We start from the raw sequence: 16,091 nt of genomic DNA on the forward strand, positions 1-16,091 counted from the left end.
TACTAATAACCACATTAATGTTTATAATATTAATTATTAACCCCCCAAATATTACAATATTAGATATTAGAACAAAGACATGGAGGCAGTAAATTGAAGGTTCTGTGCTTCACAAACCAAGTTCTGTTTTTCTTAGTAACAACTGAACTCACTTATTAGTGTAAGAAAAATTGGATAGTATTACAGTTCTACTATTCTACTCTTCTCTCAATAATCAAGTAGTATACTCTTCAGTTATGTAAGAAATTAGATTCGTAGTTCCATTCTTTGTCTGAAGTACCAGTTCATCATCATTCTTCAATAATGTAATTAATCTGGATAAAATATGAAGAAAACAATTTTTGTACTTAATGTATAAATATAATAAGTAATACAAACAAGAATTTTCCAATGATACTCTAAATAACAGCTAACTGTATAGTTGTAAATCAGTCCAATTGATATATTTAATTAATCATACTGCCTACATATCAAATAATTATCTATACCTGAGGGAAATATATATTAATGCCTATTAGAATCTATGAGGACAACCCAAGTCTATGCTGCAGAGGACTCTATAGAATTTATTCCTAAAAATATCTTTATTGAATCTTCATTATACCAAATCTCATATCTGAAAGATTTTAAAAGCATTCTCATGTACTGTCCTGCTCAGGTTTTATAACTGCCTTAGTTTTGTAGGGAAGTTATTATTAATACCACTTCTAGGTAAGGAAATGAGGAGTCAGAGATGTTATTTTTTGTTTTGTTTATAGGCAAATTGTTGAAAGCAAAATGAAAATATAGGTCTCCTGCCTTTACAAGAATATTGCTCAGAAAGAATATTCCATTTGGACCAGCTATCATAGGAGAAGCCCCTGGCCAAAATAGCACCACCTTTGCAGAAAGAAATCTAGATTCTCACTCAACTACTTAATTCAGTAGGCATTTCCATCTCTAAGCTTCTCATATACATCTAAGTTTCATTAACTTTAGTATAAAGTAATTTATTTCACAGACCCATAAACATATTTAATGGCCTTCTCCTGAACTGCATTGAAATCAAATTTTAAGTTATAAGGTGTTTAAATTTTCATTAAATATTGTTCATGTCCTAATTATAATAGTTTATAATCCCTTTGCCCTTCGTAATTTCATCATCCCTTGAAATTGTGTCTCAGATCCTAATTTTTTCATAAAGCCTTCTCTAATAATTTCATCGAATATGAATCTTCACCTTCTTTAACAATTATTAACATTTTATTTAAGAGAGCATTAATTTAAGATACAATTTGACTGCTTTTATTTTATACATTTAAGTTAGCAAAGCTAGCCTCTTTCAGGTGTCTCTTACATAACATGCTTTCAATTACGGTTCAATATTTCCAAAGCCAAGTTTATTTAAAATAAGGCACAATATTACTTCTATACACATTCATAGCACTTCATCCTAGATTCTATCCAACCTGGAACCTTTTTACATATTGCCTTTTACTGTTTTCTAATTGTATCTTCTCTTACATAGGAAGCTGTGGTATTTGTGGACCTGAACTATAACAAAGACAGTTTATATATTCTACACAAAGCCCAGTGCCAGGCACATTGTAGGGGCTCAGGAGCTACTCACTGGTTAGCTATTATGACAGAATGGCATAGTGAAAATATCAGTGGCATAAAGAGGCTGAAAAGCCTCTCTTACTATGAACTATCTATATGACTTTGGACAAATTAGTTAACTCTATTTCTTCATATTCAACATGAAGAGATAAAACTAAATAATCTGCAACTCCATCTTCCAAGCTCATATTGAATTAAGATAAGAACTAATGGGAACAAAGTTGTATAGTTTTACTTTCCCTAAAATAATTTTGAGAAAAATCCAGGCAAAAGTTTAGAGATGCTGCACAGCAGTAAGAGCACATTTGTTGCCTTCCTTAAATAGGACATAAAGAATTATATTTGGGTTAAAGGGGCTTACTTAAGAAAAAGAAGATAAAAACTATGAACATTAAAATGACAACAATCTCACAATTATCAACAACTGAATCTAAAAAAAGAAAAAATGTAACTAAGCAAACCAGAATAGGAACAGAATCATAGGTATAGGGATCATTTGGAGGGTTATCAGCTGGTGGGGGGTGTGTGCAGGGATTAAGAAGCGTAATCAATTGATACAAAATAGACAAGGGGGAGTTAAGAATAATATAGGAAAGGGTGAAGCCAAAGAACTTACATGCATGACCCATGGACATGAACTAAGGGGGGTAGGATTGTTGGGGGGCATACTGGGCAGAGGGGAGCAAAGGGAAAAGAAATTGGGACAACTGTAACAACATAATCAATAAAATATACTTTAAAAAATTGTATTTGGATTTTTCACATTTAGCATCATTAGTTCATCCTGAAAATGGTTTTTACTCTGTCTTTAGAACCTTGATTCTTAACTTCTCATGCTCCAGAGAGTCTACAACTCTAACCTCAGGTTCTGCCCAAGAAATTATTGTCCAAATCCTCTTCTAAGTAAACAATACAAAATGGAAGAAACACAGATGATTGATTATAGGTCCTCCTCTGGCCTCAACCATAGAAGACTCATCAGACCCTATTGTTCCTCATGGAAAAGTATTAAAATATATCAACTATTATCGACATCCATCCTAAATATCTCAAATTAAAAATATCAAACATTTCTTTTACCATTTCTAAGATCTATAGTGTTAACTAAATCCCAATCATAATCCCAACAATTAACAAGTTGACTCTAGAACTTAAATGGAAATTCAAAGGATATAAAATACCCAAACAATCCTGGAAAAGAACAAAATAGAACTCACATTCCTTAAAAAGCTACAGTAATCAAAACAATTTAGTAATGGCATGAGGCTCAAAAAATAGATGAAAGAGAACAGAGAGGACAGAAGTAGATCCACACTTACACATTTTTTTTTTTCAAAAAGGTGCCAAATGTCTTTTCAAAAATAATACCCAAAAAAATCTGACACGACCCTACACCATCAAGGTGAATCATAAACCCAAACATAAATATTGTGACTTAGGAGTATTCAGAAGTTTCTTAGATGGGTCATAGAACATAATAACTATTAAAGAAATAAATGAAAAATGTGACTTGATTAAAATTTTAAACTTATGTTCATCAAAAGAAACCATTAACAAAGTGAATAGGCAAGCCACAGACTGGGAGAAAATATTCACAAATAATGTATCTGATTAGGACTGGTATCTATTATAGAATTGTACTGTCCAATATGGTAGCCATTAGCTCATGTAGCTATTTTAATCAATTAAAATTAAGTTAATTTAAAATATATTTCCTTATTTGCACTGGCTACATTTCACACTAAACATACTGAACTATGAAGAAAATTCTATTGAACAGCACTGGTCTAGAATGTAAAAAAGTACAATCCAATTGAAAAATAAAAATAAGGTTTGTAAAGATGTTTCTTAAAAGTTAAGATACATGAATAGCTAATAAGTACATGAAAAAGTGCTCAACAGCAGTTAACAGGGAAATGCAGGTTAAAATTACAATGGTAATATCAGTCACTACATACTCACTAGAATGGCTAAAATTTAAAGGAATGAGAAAATCAACCATTGACAAAATTGTGGGGTGACTGGTTCTTTCTTATATTAGTAGTATAAGTTTAAAATGGTATGCACATTGGAACACAGTCTGGCATTATAAGACTTAAATATACACCTACCATATGATGCCAAAATTCCACTCCTCGGCATTTATTTACCTAAGAAAAATGAAAACATATGTCCCACAAGGACTTGAATGCAAGTGTTCATAACAGCTTTATTCATAATAGCCCCCAATTGAAAACAGTCCAGATGTACATCAATCGAGGAACAGATTTTTAAATTATGTTTATTTATAAATAAAAAGCAAAGAAAAGAAGCAAACATACAATGGCATAGATCTCAAAAAATTATGCTAGTGAAAGAAACCTAACACATGAAAGTACATTCTGTACAATTCCATTTATATAAACTTCTAGAACTGGCAGAACTAAGTCATGACAGAGAAAAATTAGAATAGTGGTTACGTCTGGAGGAGGTCAGGACAGAAATTATTTGGAAAGGAGCATGAGGAATCTTTTGGAGTGATGGTAATGCTCCACATTGTCATAGTGGTTTGGGTAACTCATGCTTATGTGTCAAGACTCAGCAAATACACACTTAAAATTTTCACATTTTATTGTATGTAAATTTTACATTTTAAAAGTTGTATTGAACTCTATTGATATACATGCTGAAGTACTTAGGAAGAAGTATAATGATGTCTGCAACTTACTTTGTAATACATAAAAATAACATGGATTAACAGATGGATAAAGGGATGAATAGATAGATATGTGATAGAACAAACAGATAAAAAGTTAATAGTAAATTCTAGGTGGTATAAATAGCTTTCCCTGTAAAATTATTTCATTCCAAAATTCTTTCATTTTTTAAAAATTTATTTATTGTTTTTCTATTACATTTGTCCCATTTTCCCCCCATTGCTCCCCCACACCCTGCCCGCCCCTTTTCCCACAGTCAACCCCCACCCCATTGTCCATGTCCATGGGTCATTTATACTAGTTATTTTGCAATATGTTTGAATTTTTTGTAGTAAAATGTTGATGGAAAAAAAGCTATTCTAAGCCTTCTGGAGACAGAATTCTAGTGTTAAGACTTCAAAGTAAAAATTGAGACAAAAATCATGAAGTCAAAAACATATTTTCTCTTGTTATTTTCCATAGCTTCATCCTGCAGTTTCCTGAGCTGCACTTCTCTATCTCATATTAGATAACTGCATCCCTTCAAGGATTCTGCATGTTATCAAAAAGGAAACACTCAGGTCCTTGCAACTTCAATTTTTACCTGAAGCTGTTTTCATCTCCTGTGCAAGAGAATAGTCAGGCTCTGATTTAGAGTCCCTAGATTTTAGTAATCCCACCCAAGTAAAGTGCTAGTAGATTAGAACTGAAACTATAAAATAAGCATAAGTTTGTGCTGAATAAATAAAACATGAATAAGCAAATAAATGGGGAGGAAAGACAATCTCCCTTACTAAAGAATTCCAAATAGTTTAATGTAGATACTTCCCCCTCAAGGAAGTTGAACATAACTATCCACACCTAAAGTATAAACAGTACTTTCTTCCAAAGATTAAGTATGAAAAGTGTGAAGAGAGACAAACTTTACAACGGAGAAACATGACAAACACTACCTAGCCAAGTGACCAAAGTAAATATCAAAACTGATGTCATGTTGATAGTATGTACCTTTTGTATAACAAAGAATTTGACTGGCCTTCATCCCTGTTCCTGGGAAGGAGACTCTAAGTGCTTGGCGTTTCCCAAATAATATGAGTGTCTTTGTTATTCATGAGCCCTTTGAACCATACCTGAGTTTATGCTAATACCATAACTTAGGGTGGAGGCTGGCCATGCAAGAGACCAACCATGTGGTTAAAGGTTTGGGGCTTTGAGTCAGATGACAACAGCCCAGCCTGACCTCCTCCATGGAAGAAAGGTATTCTAGAGATTGAGTTCAATCACATGGTCAATGATGCCATCAGTCATGACTATAAATAAAAGGAGAAAGGAAGGGAGCAGTTACTAAAACCCAAAAGAAAATTGAAAGAAACAATAACCTTTGTTTGAGGGACACTGGGAGCTGTGGCAATAAATACCCTAATCTCTCTCACTTGCCTCCCTCAGACCTCCTATCTGCTCTCTCCCGACCAAACCCAACAAGAAACCAGTTGAGTATGGAAGCCATACCTATGGTTGTTATAGCTGAGACTCCTGGGACAGAGAGCAGGTAGATGGAGGAACTAGAAGGACAAATAGGAGATATGAGGCACGGAGGTGAAGTGTCATAGTGTGAAAAAGCTAAACCCTCGTCTACCACAGTAAGTCAGCTTTTAAAACCAATGAATCAAAAAATTATAATATATGGATATTATTTAGGTATACAAAAGCAAATGCCACAAGAAACAGCTGTTAAGAAGGTAACTGTATGAGAAAAGTACAGAGGTTGGAAAGTTCAAGGAGTATCCAAAGAACAAGTAGCCCAGTTTGTACCATAAGGAATCTATACAGGAAAAGTGGGAGATAAAACTGAAGTGACAGATTCTGGTCATATTGTGGCAGTTCCAAATGTCAACCTGAGAATTCTGTATTTAAACAGTGTTGGGCCTCAAGTAACATATATCAAGGAAGTGACATAATGAGAGCTGATCTGGCACTGATGTGTAGAATTAATTAAAGTAACAAACACCTAGACAACATGAGACTTAGTAGATAATATTTCATAGTCCCAGTTAGAGTTTTCAAGTGTCTAATTTATAATGGTGGCAAGGAGAATGGAAAGGATAACATTAACCTAAAAGGTACTTGAAAAACCATTGAAAGGACGTGTTTACTAAATGAAAATAGGAGAATAGAGAAGAGTCAAAAATGACTGCAAGGATTTGAGTCTGGATAAACTGAAAAATTATAATGCTATGAATATCAGTAAGGGCATTAATCCAGGTCAGGAACAAGTTTGGGATAAAAATTGATTTAACAGCTCTGGTTGGTGTGGCTCATTTGGTTGGAGCATCATCCCGTAACTGAAAGGTTGAAGGTTCAATTCTTGGTCAATGCACAGACCTACGTTGCAAGTTCGATCCTTAGTCCCAATACACATGGGAAGCAGCCAATCGCTGCTTCTCTCTCACACTGATGTTTCTCTCTCTCTTTTCCTCTCTCCCTTCCTCTCTCTCTAAAAGCAATGAAAAGATGTCCTCAGATGAGGACAAAAAAAAAGATGCACTTAACAAATGAAGTGAATACTCACACACACACCAGGCACTATTGTAGGCAATGAGGTTACAACAGTGAAAGAAAATATATAGAAGTCCTACCCCTATGGAGCTTATATTCTGATGGAGGATGACAAACAGGATAAAACAAGTAATTTATGAAGGCTAGAGGTCCCAAAAAGAAAAGAAAAGCAGAAAGTCATGACTGAAAATGTGTTGATGTTGAAGATTAGTTACTCTTTATTTATATTTTAGCACCTACTATGTGCCAAGCACTTTGCTTAATGCTAGGGATACAATAGAGTTCCTCATGGGATTTGCAGTTTATTGAGACAGGAAATATAAATCTTTGTCAAAGTTAATTCCTGTGAATGTCTCAGATTTCACAACACATCCCGGCCCCCTATAATTCCAGGACTCATCCTGAAGACAGTAAAGTTTTCTAAGGTTCTGCAAGCCAGGTCTTTTCTCCTGTTATCCCAATAAAGACATAGATATTGAGGGGGAATGGATATCCTGTCATGATAACAGCTATTGGCGATAGGGAATATATGCAGAAATGAATCAGATGAAATTGCAAGCATGTATAGGCAAGAAAAGAGAGCCAAGAATAGAACCATGAAAAATGTGTGCACCTAGTAGATAAACAAGAAATGGAACCAGCAAAGGAAATAGGAATAGTTTGAGGAGAAATAAGAAAAACTGTCTGATATTATGCTACAGAAAGCAAGGAATAATGGAGGAAAGGCCCAGCAGTAGACACTGATAAGACATTAGATTTGAAGATAAGAACTTGCTGGCTCTAATAGAATAATTTCAATGAGGTGGTGGAGTTTGAAGCCCAAGGATGAGGTGAATATTGAGTGAGTGTACAGTAGAGAAGTAGCAACAGTGAGTGTCTCCTAGACAGGCAAAAAACTGGAAGCATCTCTATTTCTCTGCAAATAGCCTTGACTAAGGAAGGGGAAAGGCCCTCCCATCCAGAGAGACCATTTTCTCCATTATATAAGGTGATCAGCTCCCCCAGTATGCTCAGGATTTTCCCATCTACCAAAAGTTCCACATGTGAGGAAGCCTTTCAGTCTTGGGTGAACTGGTACTGGTGGCACCTGATGCTGGTAAAGTTTTATATGCATGATGATTATTTTAAAGAATTTTACTGTCGTATAATTTACCTAGCATAAAATTCACCAGTTCTAGTGACCATTTAAAGTAAGTCTCAACCCAGGCTATACATTAAAATCCTTCTGTTGCTTTTAAGAACAGCAGTAACAGACCCCCCAACTCTCAGAGGTGCCTGCGGCCCAGGTGTTATAATTTTTAAAAAGCAACCCAGTTGATTCTAATGTGTATCCAGGATAAAATCCACTGGTTTAAAGTAAAATAGAGTATAAATGTTATTCTCAGGACAGGGAAGAGCAACTGGAGAAAAATTGAGACAACTGTAATTGAACAACAATAAAAATTTTTAAATATATTTTCTATTGTTAGCTTTTATTTATTTATTTATTTATTTTAGATTTTATTTATTTACTTTCAGAGTGAGGGGAAGGAAGGAAGAAAGAAAGGGAGAGAAACACAGATGTGCGAGAGATACATTGATCAGGTGCCTCTCTCATGCCCCCAACTGGGGACCTGACATGCAACCCAGGCATGTGCCCTGATTGTGAATCGAACCAGCGACACTTGGCTTTCAGGCTGACACTCAATCCACTGAGCCACAGTAGCCAGGGCCCAACAATAAAATTTTTTTAAAGTAGCTAAACAAATGTTATTCTAAGTTTTCAAGGAGAAATAAAGTAATCAGATATGATAATTCGGGCTTCTTAAAATGAGTAAATATTTGAAAAAATAGGAAAAAAAGAATATTTCAAGTATCTTTGTTTTGAATTCTAGTACCAATTCAAGAATTTAGACAACTGTTTTTCCTTTAATTAAAATGCAGGATAGCCCTGGCTGGTGTGGCTCAGTGGATTGAGTGCCAACCTGTGAACCAAAAGGTCACTGGTTCAATTCCCAGTCAGGTCACATGCATGGGTTGCAAGCTATGTCCCCAGTTGGGGGCACTCGAGAGGCAACCAATCAATGTGTCTCTTGCAAATCGATGTTTCTCTCCCTCTTTCTCCCTCCCTTCCCCTCTCTAAAAATAAATAAATAAAATATCTTTAAAATAAAATAAAATGCAGCATAGTAATTATATTGTTAGGAAAATCATAATGTATGTCCACATTTTGTGTAAAATCTTACTTCTGATTACACAACAGTCCTACAAAATAAGGGAGTATAATTTTTAATTTTATACAAATGAATGAAAGGTTCCTTTGGGTATGGGAAAGGATTATTTCAAGATTCAAATATTCAGTCAGCATTTCAACAGCCTTAACATGGTAAAATATCATTGATTTCTGTGTAAAATGACACTGTCTTTTGTATAAATGTATTATTATTCTCTGACTTCAAATCAATTAAAAATACCCTGCTATATCCACAGAAGACTCCCTAACAAATCAATGTTAATGTGAACAATGTTTTAACATTTAATTTTTTTTTTCAATAAGACCCTGAATTGATTCATACTGAACATAACTGGCAACCAGAAATAGTACATTACTCAAAATTATTACTATATGTGCCCATTACTAATTATGAGTGAAAAAAGACCCTACATAAAAGCTATTTTTGTGATTCATAATAATACAGTGACTATGAGTCACTTTACAATTTCAGTGAGCAAGAAATAGAACTTTGTTTATTTTCCTAAAACTAAATTCGGTTCTATTTTGAACCCTAAATCTACCTGTGTGGAGCATGGCCTAGTCAGGCTCTGTTCTTGGATGCTTCTGACATAGGTTTTACTCTCTCCTTGGGGTTTTGTCCAAAAGGCAGAAAATCAGAACTTTAATGCATCCCACATCTTCAGTCTCGCCAACATCTCTTTTTCCATTTCTTCCTTGCTGTCTCTCTTCTTCCAAGGCACCCCTGATAAAGATATCTATGAAAAACCACAGTAAATATCACGCTTAATAGTGAAACACAGAATACTTCTTTCCTAAAATCAGTAGCAAGACAACAAACAATGTCCACTCTTGTCATTTCTATTTAACATTGTCCTGGAGGTTCTAACCAGGGCACATAGCCAAGAAAATGAAATAAAATTTATCAAGATCAAAAAAGAAAAAGTAAAACAGTCTCTATTACAGATTATATGACCTCATATATAGAAAATTATAATGAACCTACTAAAAACTGTTAGAATTTACCAGTCAAGATGGTGGAGAAGGTAAATGCTATTCTCACCTCCTCCCATGACCACATCAATATTATAACTAAACGACATCATTGAGAACTACCTGAAGTTTACCTGAATAGAAGCCCTATAATTAAGATATACAGAAGAGGTCATGTCAAGACTTCTAGGAGGAGTGGAGATGCAGAATGGCATTGGTCCCACACCCACATGTTCAGGAGGGATATCTCAGCTGCAGAAGTGCCCCTAAGGAGAAAGGGGTTCTCAGCCCCAGACCAGGCTCCCCACCCCAGGGTTCCAATAATGGGAAGAGAAGTCCCTATGAATTCTGGTTGCAAAAACCAGCAATGATTATTGTGACTGAGATGAAGTCCCAGGTGTTCTTCTTAAATGACCTGCACATGGACTTACTCATTGGAGGCCTCACTTGCTCTGAACTCCAGAACTGGAGCAGTAGCTAGAAAGGCACCAGGGACATATGAGGAAGAACTTTATATCTGGTAAGTTGCTTGCCTCCAAAAAAGATATTTACTATTTTTGAAGTAAGGGATTGATTGAGGATATTTCTAGAAACGAGAATCAAAAGTCATAGACTTAAAGTAAACAATACTACATATTTTTGAATTCTAAAAATGTTTAACATATTTTAATGCACTAGAATAAAAGTCTAAAAATATAGGATGTAATAACTAGTTAACCAAACTTCACATGAGCCATAGAGAAAGTCACTTCACACCTAGGCTTAGGTTGCTGCTATTGAGTGAATCTCATTGATTCTAAGGAGAAATTTTTTTTTTTTTACATTTTGACAGCCAACTTATAAAATGGCTCTCACAATTCAAACATTCCATCCTGACCTAGCAATGTGCAGCAGAAAAAGAATGAGCTTCATCCTATGTGTCTCTTTTTAAGAGCAAGGAACTCAGAGGACTTCCAGTCAAGATGACGGCATAGATAAACACAGCTCAACCTCCTCACACACCACATCAAAATTACAACTATAGAACAACCATATTTCAGAACCATCAGAAATTGAGCTGAATGGAAGTCCTACAACTACAGAATTAAAGAAGAAACTACATTGAGACGAGTAGGAGAGGTGGAGGCACGGACCAGGCTGGTCCCACACCCACATGTGGCAGGTAAGAATTGGAAATGATATCTCAAAAGTGAGGAGACCCAGCTTCGCATAGTACCTGCAGTCCAGGGTTCCAGTGCCAGGAAGAGAAGCTGCCAGAACTTCTAGCTGTAAAAACCAATGGGGATTAAGGCTGTGGAAGACAGAAACCACTGGACTCCCTGGCAGTTCCTCTTAAAGGGCCTGCACAGACTTACTTGGATTCAATTTTTCTGAGATCCAGCATAGGAGCAACAGATTGAATGGCATCAGAGACATACAGGGACTGAATTTTCCAGAAATGGTGAGAGCTGGGGGACAGCTTTCTCCGAGACAAAAGTGGAGCAGAGGACACTGTGTTTTTCTGGGCTCTCCCCCAACAGAGCCACAGAGCTATCAGGTGGGCACCATACCTGAGATTCTATCAACCTGACTCACACTGTTTGCCCCACCCTGGTGAATCCATGAGGCTCTGCCTCACCCAACTTTCGGACCCACCAAAGTTGTTTCCAAGTGGCTTTTCCATACAAATGGCTTGTCTTGGTCCATGCTTCAGATTTTCCTAAAATTTTCTCAAACAAGCAGCAACTAGCCTCAGCAAGCCCAGTACCTTCCTTCGCTGAGTTGCCCCAGGACTGGCACTAGAAGCAGCTGGCCTAAGTTCACAACCTGGCCTCACCTGGGCACCTCCAAGCCCAGCACAATACCAGCCTTCAATAGATCACTTTGTAGCTTATGCTGTGTGACCCTGGACAGAACACAGGTGGTGGCTGATGTTCAATGTGACAATATCAATCGAGGCTCAACTACAACAGGAAAATGTACATAGCCTACACAGTGGATTCACCTCGAGTGCCCAGCTTGGGTAATAAGGACACCTACTACATTAGGCCACACTACCAAGCTTAGGAGGCATAGCAGCCCTACCTAACACATAGAACAAACATAGGGAGGTTGCCAAAATTAGGAGACAAACAAACATGGCCCAAATGAAAGAACAGGTCAAAACTCCAGAAAATGAACTCAACAAAATGGAGACAAGCAACCTACTAGATGCAGAATTCAAAACACTGGTTATAAGGATGCTCAGGGAACTTAGTGAGAACCCCAAAAGCATAAAAAGATCCAGTCATAAATGAAGGAGACACTAATTGAAATAAAGGACAATTTACAGGGAAACAACAGTAGAGTTGATTAAGCCGATAAGCAAATCAATAATTTGGAACATAAGGAAGCAAAAAACAACCAATCAGAACAACAAGAAGGAAAAATAATCCAAAAAACTGAGGAAACTATAAGCAGCCTCTGTGACAACTTTAGATGGTCCAAATATTACATCATAGGGGGGCCAGAATGAGAAGAGAAAACGCAAGAAATTGGAAACCTATTTTTAAAAATAATGAAAGAAAACTTCCCTAATTTAGTGAATGAAATCGAAATGCAAACCTAGGAAACACAGAGATTCTCAAACAAGATGGATGCAAAGAGGCCACTCTAAAGCACATCATAATTAAATGCCAAATGATAAAGATAAAGAGAGAATCTTAAAAGGAGCAAGAGAAAAGCAGAGAGTTACCTACAGGGGAGTTCCCATAAGACTGTCAGCTGATTTCTCAAAAGAAACTTTGCAGGCTAGAAGGGACTGGCAAGAAATATTCAAAGTCATGAAAATAGGGCTCTACAGCCAAGATTGCTCTACTCAGCAAAGCTATCATTTAGAATTGAAGGGCAGATAAAGAGCTTCCCAGTTAAGAAGAAGCTAAGGAGTACATCATCACCAAATCAGCATTATATGGAATGTTAAAGGATTTTCTTTAAGAAGATCAAACAATGAACAGTAAAATAGCAATAAATGCATATCTATCAACAATTGAATCTAAAAAACAACAAGCAGAACAGAAACAGTATCATAGATAAAGAGAATGTTTTGATGGTTTCCTGGTGGTAGGAGGTCAGGATGATGAAGGGATTAAGAAGTACAAACTGGTAGTTACAGAATAGTCATGGGGATGTAAAGTACACCAGAGGGAATAAAGTAGCCAAAGAACATATACACATGACCCATGGCCATGGACAATGGTGTGGGGATTGCCTGAGAGAATGGGTGGGCTGGGTGGAAAGGGGCAAAAGGGGAAAAATTGGGACAACTGTAATAGCATAATTAATAAATTATAATTTAAAAAAAGAATAAGAAACTCTTTTGTAAGCCCCCATTGCAAATTTTCCTTCATTCTCATTGGTCATAATTGTGTCTCATGCTCCATCCTTACTCAAACTTTCTGTCATGTTAGGGTTGCAGGGTGGAAAATAGTGGAGCTTTACCATAATTGACTTAGACCAATAAGGATTTACCTGTGTGGAGAAGAGGAGTGGATAACAGAATAAAGTCAAGGAAGAAAGAAGGACAAAGGGAAGTTGGGTAGACACCAGCAGACCATGCTGTATACCAAAGACAAAAAAATAAACATGAAAAAAAACCTGCACTGAACCTTTCTAAGCTCAGAAAGAAATATGTGCCTTTCCTTCTCTACCAAGTCAAAAATAAGGCAAGAATTTTATGGCCTCCTGGAGCTTTTGATTTCTCCAGGGATTCCACCCTACTTCCAAATGGCAACCATTACTTACTAAAAAATGTGTACCACTGCACACATTCTATGAAGTCATCAGAAACTTACTTTTTAGGTCTTTGCTAGCACATTATTAGCAGAAGCCACTGCTCCCTACCACTGGTCCTTGACCATACAATTTTACATGTTTGCTTAGTTACAGAATACCCAATTTCTTAATACTCAGGATGAGTGTCATTCATTTACTTAACAAAGGTTTACTAAACACCAGTAACCATCTGCTATATTAATGACAGTTAACACTTACTGAATGCCTACTATATGCCAGGTCAGAGAAGGAAAACTCTGACTCCAAAAAACCTCCGCTGCCTTGCGGCATACCTCTTCAGGGGAAAGGCTAAGGGAGTAAACCCCGACAGAAAATCTGGAGCCGGAGTCCCTAAGGCGGTTTGACGTTGTAGTCAACACCGGCAACTCCTGCGGCGCACCTGAAGCCAAGCTGTATTGACTCCGTCTTTCCCTTGGACCCTTCAGCTGCGAAGAGAGGGGGGGTCTGCTGCTTGGGCAACAGCAGACCCTCCATATCACCCTGCCCAGGCTCTGTAGCTTCAGCTTCACTGGAGAGGACACTCCAGCGTCATCGCAAGATGTCGATTCAACACGGGAGGAGACAGATACCGTGTCACTCCCGAGTCGGACTGCACAACCATTCTTGGCGGTGCAGATAGACTCTTAAGAAGCTACACCATCGTCTCTCGAGACGGACGGCTGCCGACGATGACTATATGCCAGGTACTATTTTAAGTGTTTTATGTATATTACTTGTTTATTTCATCCTCAGAGGAACTTTTGCAAAGTAGATATTACTACAATTTCTATTCTGCAAATTGTTAAGTATCTTGCCAGGAAACACAAAAATATATAAGGCAGGAGCCCCTGTTTTACAGACAAGAGAGGAAACTGAAACTTATAATAAGCCATTTGCCAAATGTTAAGAAACACAGGGTAGGACCTGGCAGAACCAGGACTCAGAACAGGAGTCTAAGTCTAAAACTAGTGATAAAAAACTACAGCACTATAGGGTATTTGATGAACTCTCAAGATCTAGCCCCCTTCCCAGGTCACCGCTCACCAAGGAAAAGGCCAGGTTCAGTTGAAATGTCAAGATCGTGAAGTACAATGGTGAGAAGCCAGACAAGTTCAAGTTGGGCATTTCCCAGGCTCTGCTGCAGCTGGAGATGAACTTGGACCTCAAGGTCCAGCTACGAGAGCTGACTATCATAGCGGCCAAGGAAAGTGAAGTTGGTGATGGTCGGAAAGCTATTATAATCTTTGTTCCTATTCCTCAACTGAAGTTTTTCCAGAAAATCAGCACGGCTGGTTCGTGAGTTGGAGAAAAGGTTCAGAGGGATGTCCTTTGTGTTTATCACTCGGAGAGAATTCTGCCTAAGCCAACTCGAAAAAGCCATACAAAGAATAGGCAAAAGCATCCCAGGAGCCGCACTCTGACAGCTGTGCACAATGCGACCCTGGAGGACTAGGTTTTCCAAGTGAAATTGTGGGCAAGAGAATCTGCGTGAACCTAGGTGGCAGCAGTTCATAAAGGTTTGTTTGGATAAAGCCAAGCAAAACAACATGGAACAACTCAAAGGTGAAACTGTTTCTGATATCTGTAAGAAGCACATGGGCAAGGATTTTAATTTCAGTTTCAGTTGTAAACAAATGACTAAATAAAATATTGTTCAAAATAAAATAAAATAAAATAAAAATACATCACTATATATTCATGGAGGATATTTTGTCTTAGACTGTAAAGAACTGTAGTTGATACAAAGTCATCGCACCCAGTTTAGACAATGGCTTTCCAAGTAAAATATTCAACATGCATATTGATTTTTGTAAAATGACTTCAAGAGAACGTTTTGATTATTCCAGACTCCTCTTAAGTCTCAAACGTCCATCTCAGATTTCTGCTGTACTTTCCTGTGGTTCTGAGCCATTTATTTGTAACACACAGTTTACCAGATTTGTTTCTGACAATGGGTACACATCTGTGTACCAGTTTGACTTATTGGGTTTAAAGATGCAAACTCTGCCTAATCTGTCACCATTGTATTTCAACTCTCTCATGCAAGTGGTCAAGTTAACAGGATGATGGAGTCCATTAAAGAGAATCAGAATCAGATTGCTAGAACATCTACTGTGGGTCAGAGGGTCAGAAAAGTTTAACTAATTTAACTAACAAGATTTCTCACCTCTTACCAAGTCACTCCATATTGAATAATAGGAGGTTGTCCTGTCTAATTATCAGTGGCACTCTGGCTTCCATTCTCCCTGCTGACATCCTTTCAG

The 16,091-nt window shown here is 37.1% G+C and overlaps 1 pseudogene; it reads left to right on the forward strand.

Annotated features, from left to right (window-relative positions):
* The first annotated feature begins 10,076 nt into the window (after window positions 1–10,076).
* On the forward strand, window positions 10,077–15,473 carry LOC150015926 (small ribosomal subunit protein eS7 pseudogene; annotated as a pseudogene).
* Window positions 15,474–16,091: the final 618 nt, after the last annotated feature.

Source organism: Furipterus horrens, unplaced genomic scaffold (assembly GCF_987537825.1).
Source record: "Furipterus horrens unplaced genomic scaffold, mFurHor1.1.pri manual_scaffold_3, whole genome shotgun sequence".
NCBI classification, from domain to species: domain Eukaryota; kingdom Metazoa; phylum Chordata; class Mammalia; order Chiroptera; family Furipteridae; genus Furipterus; species Furipterus horrens.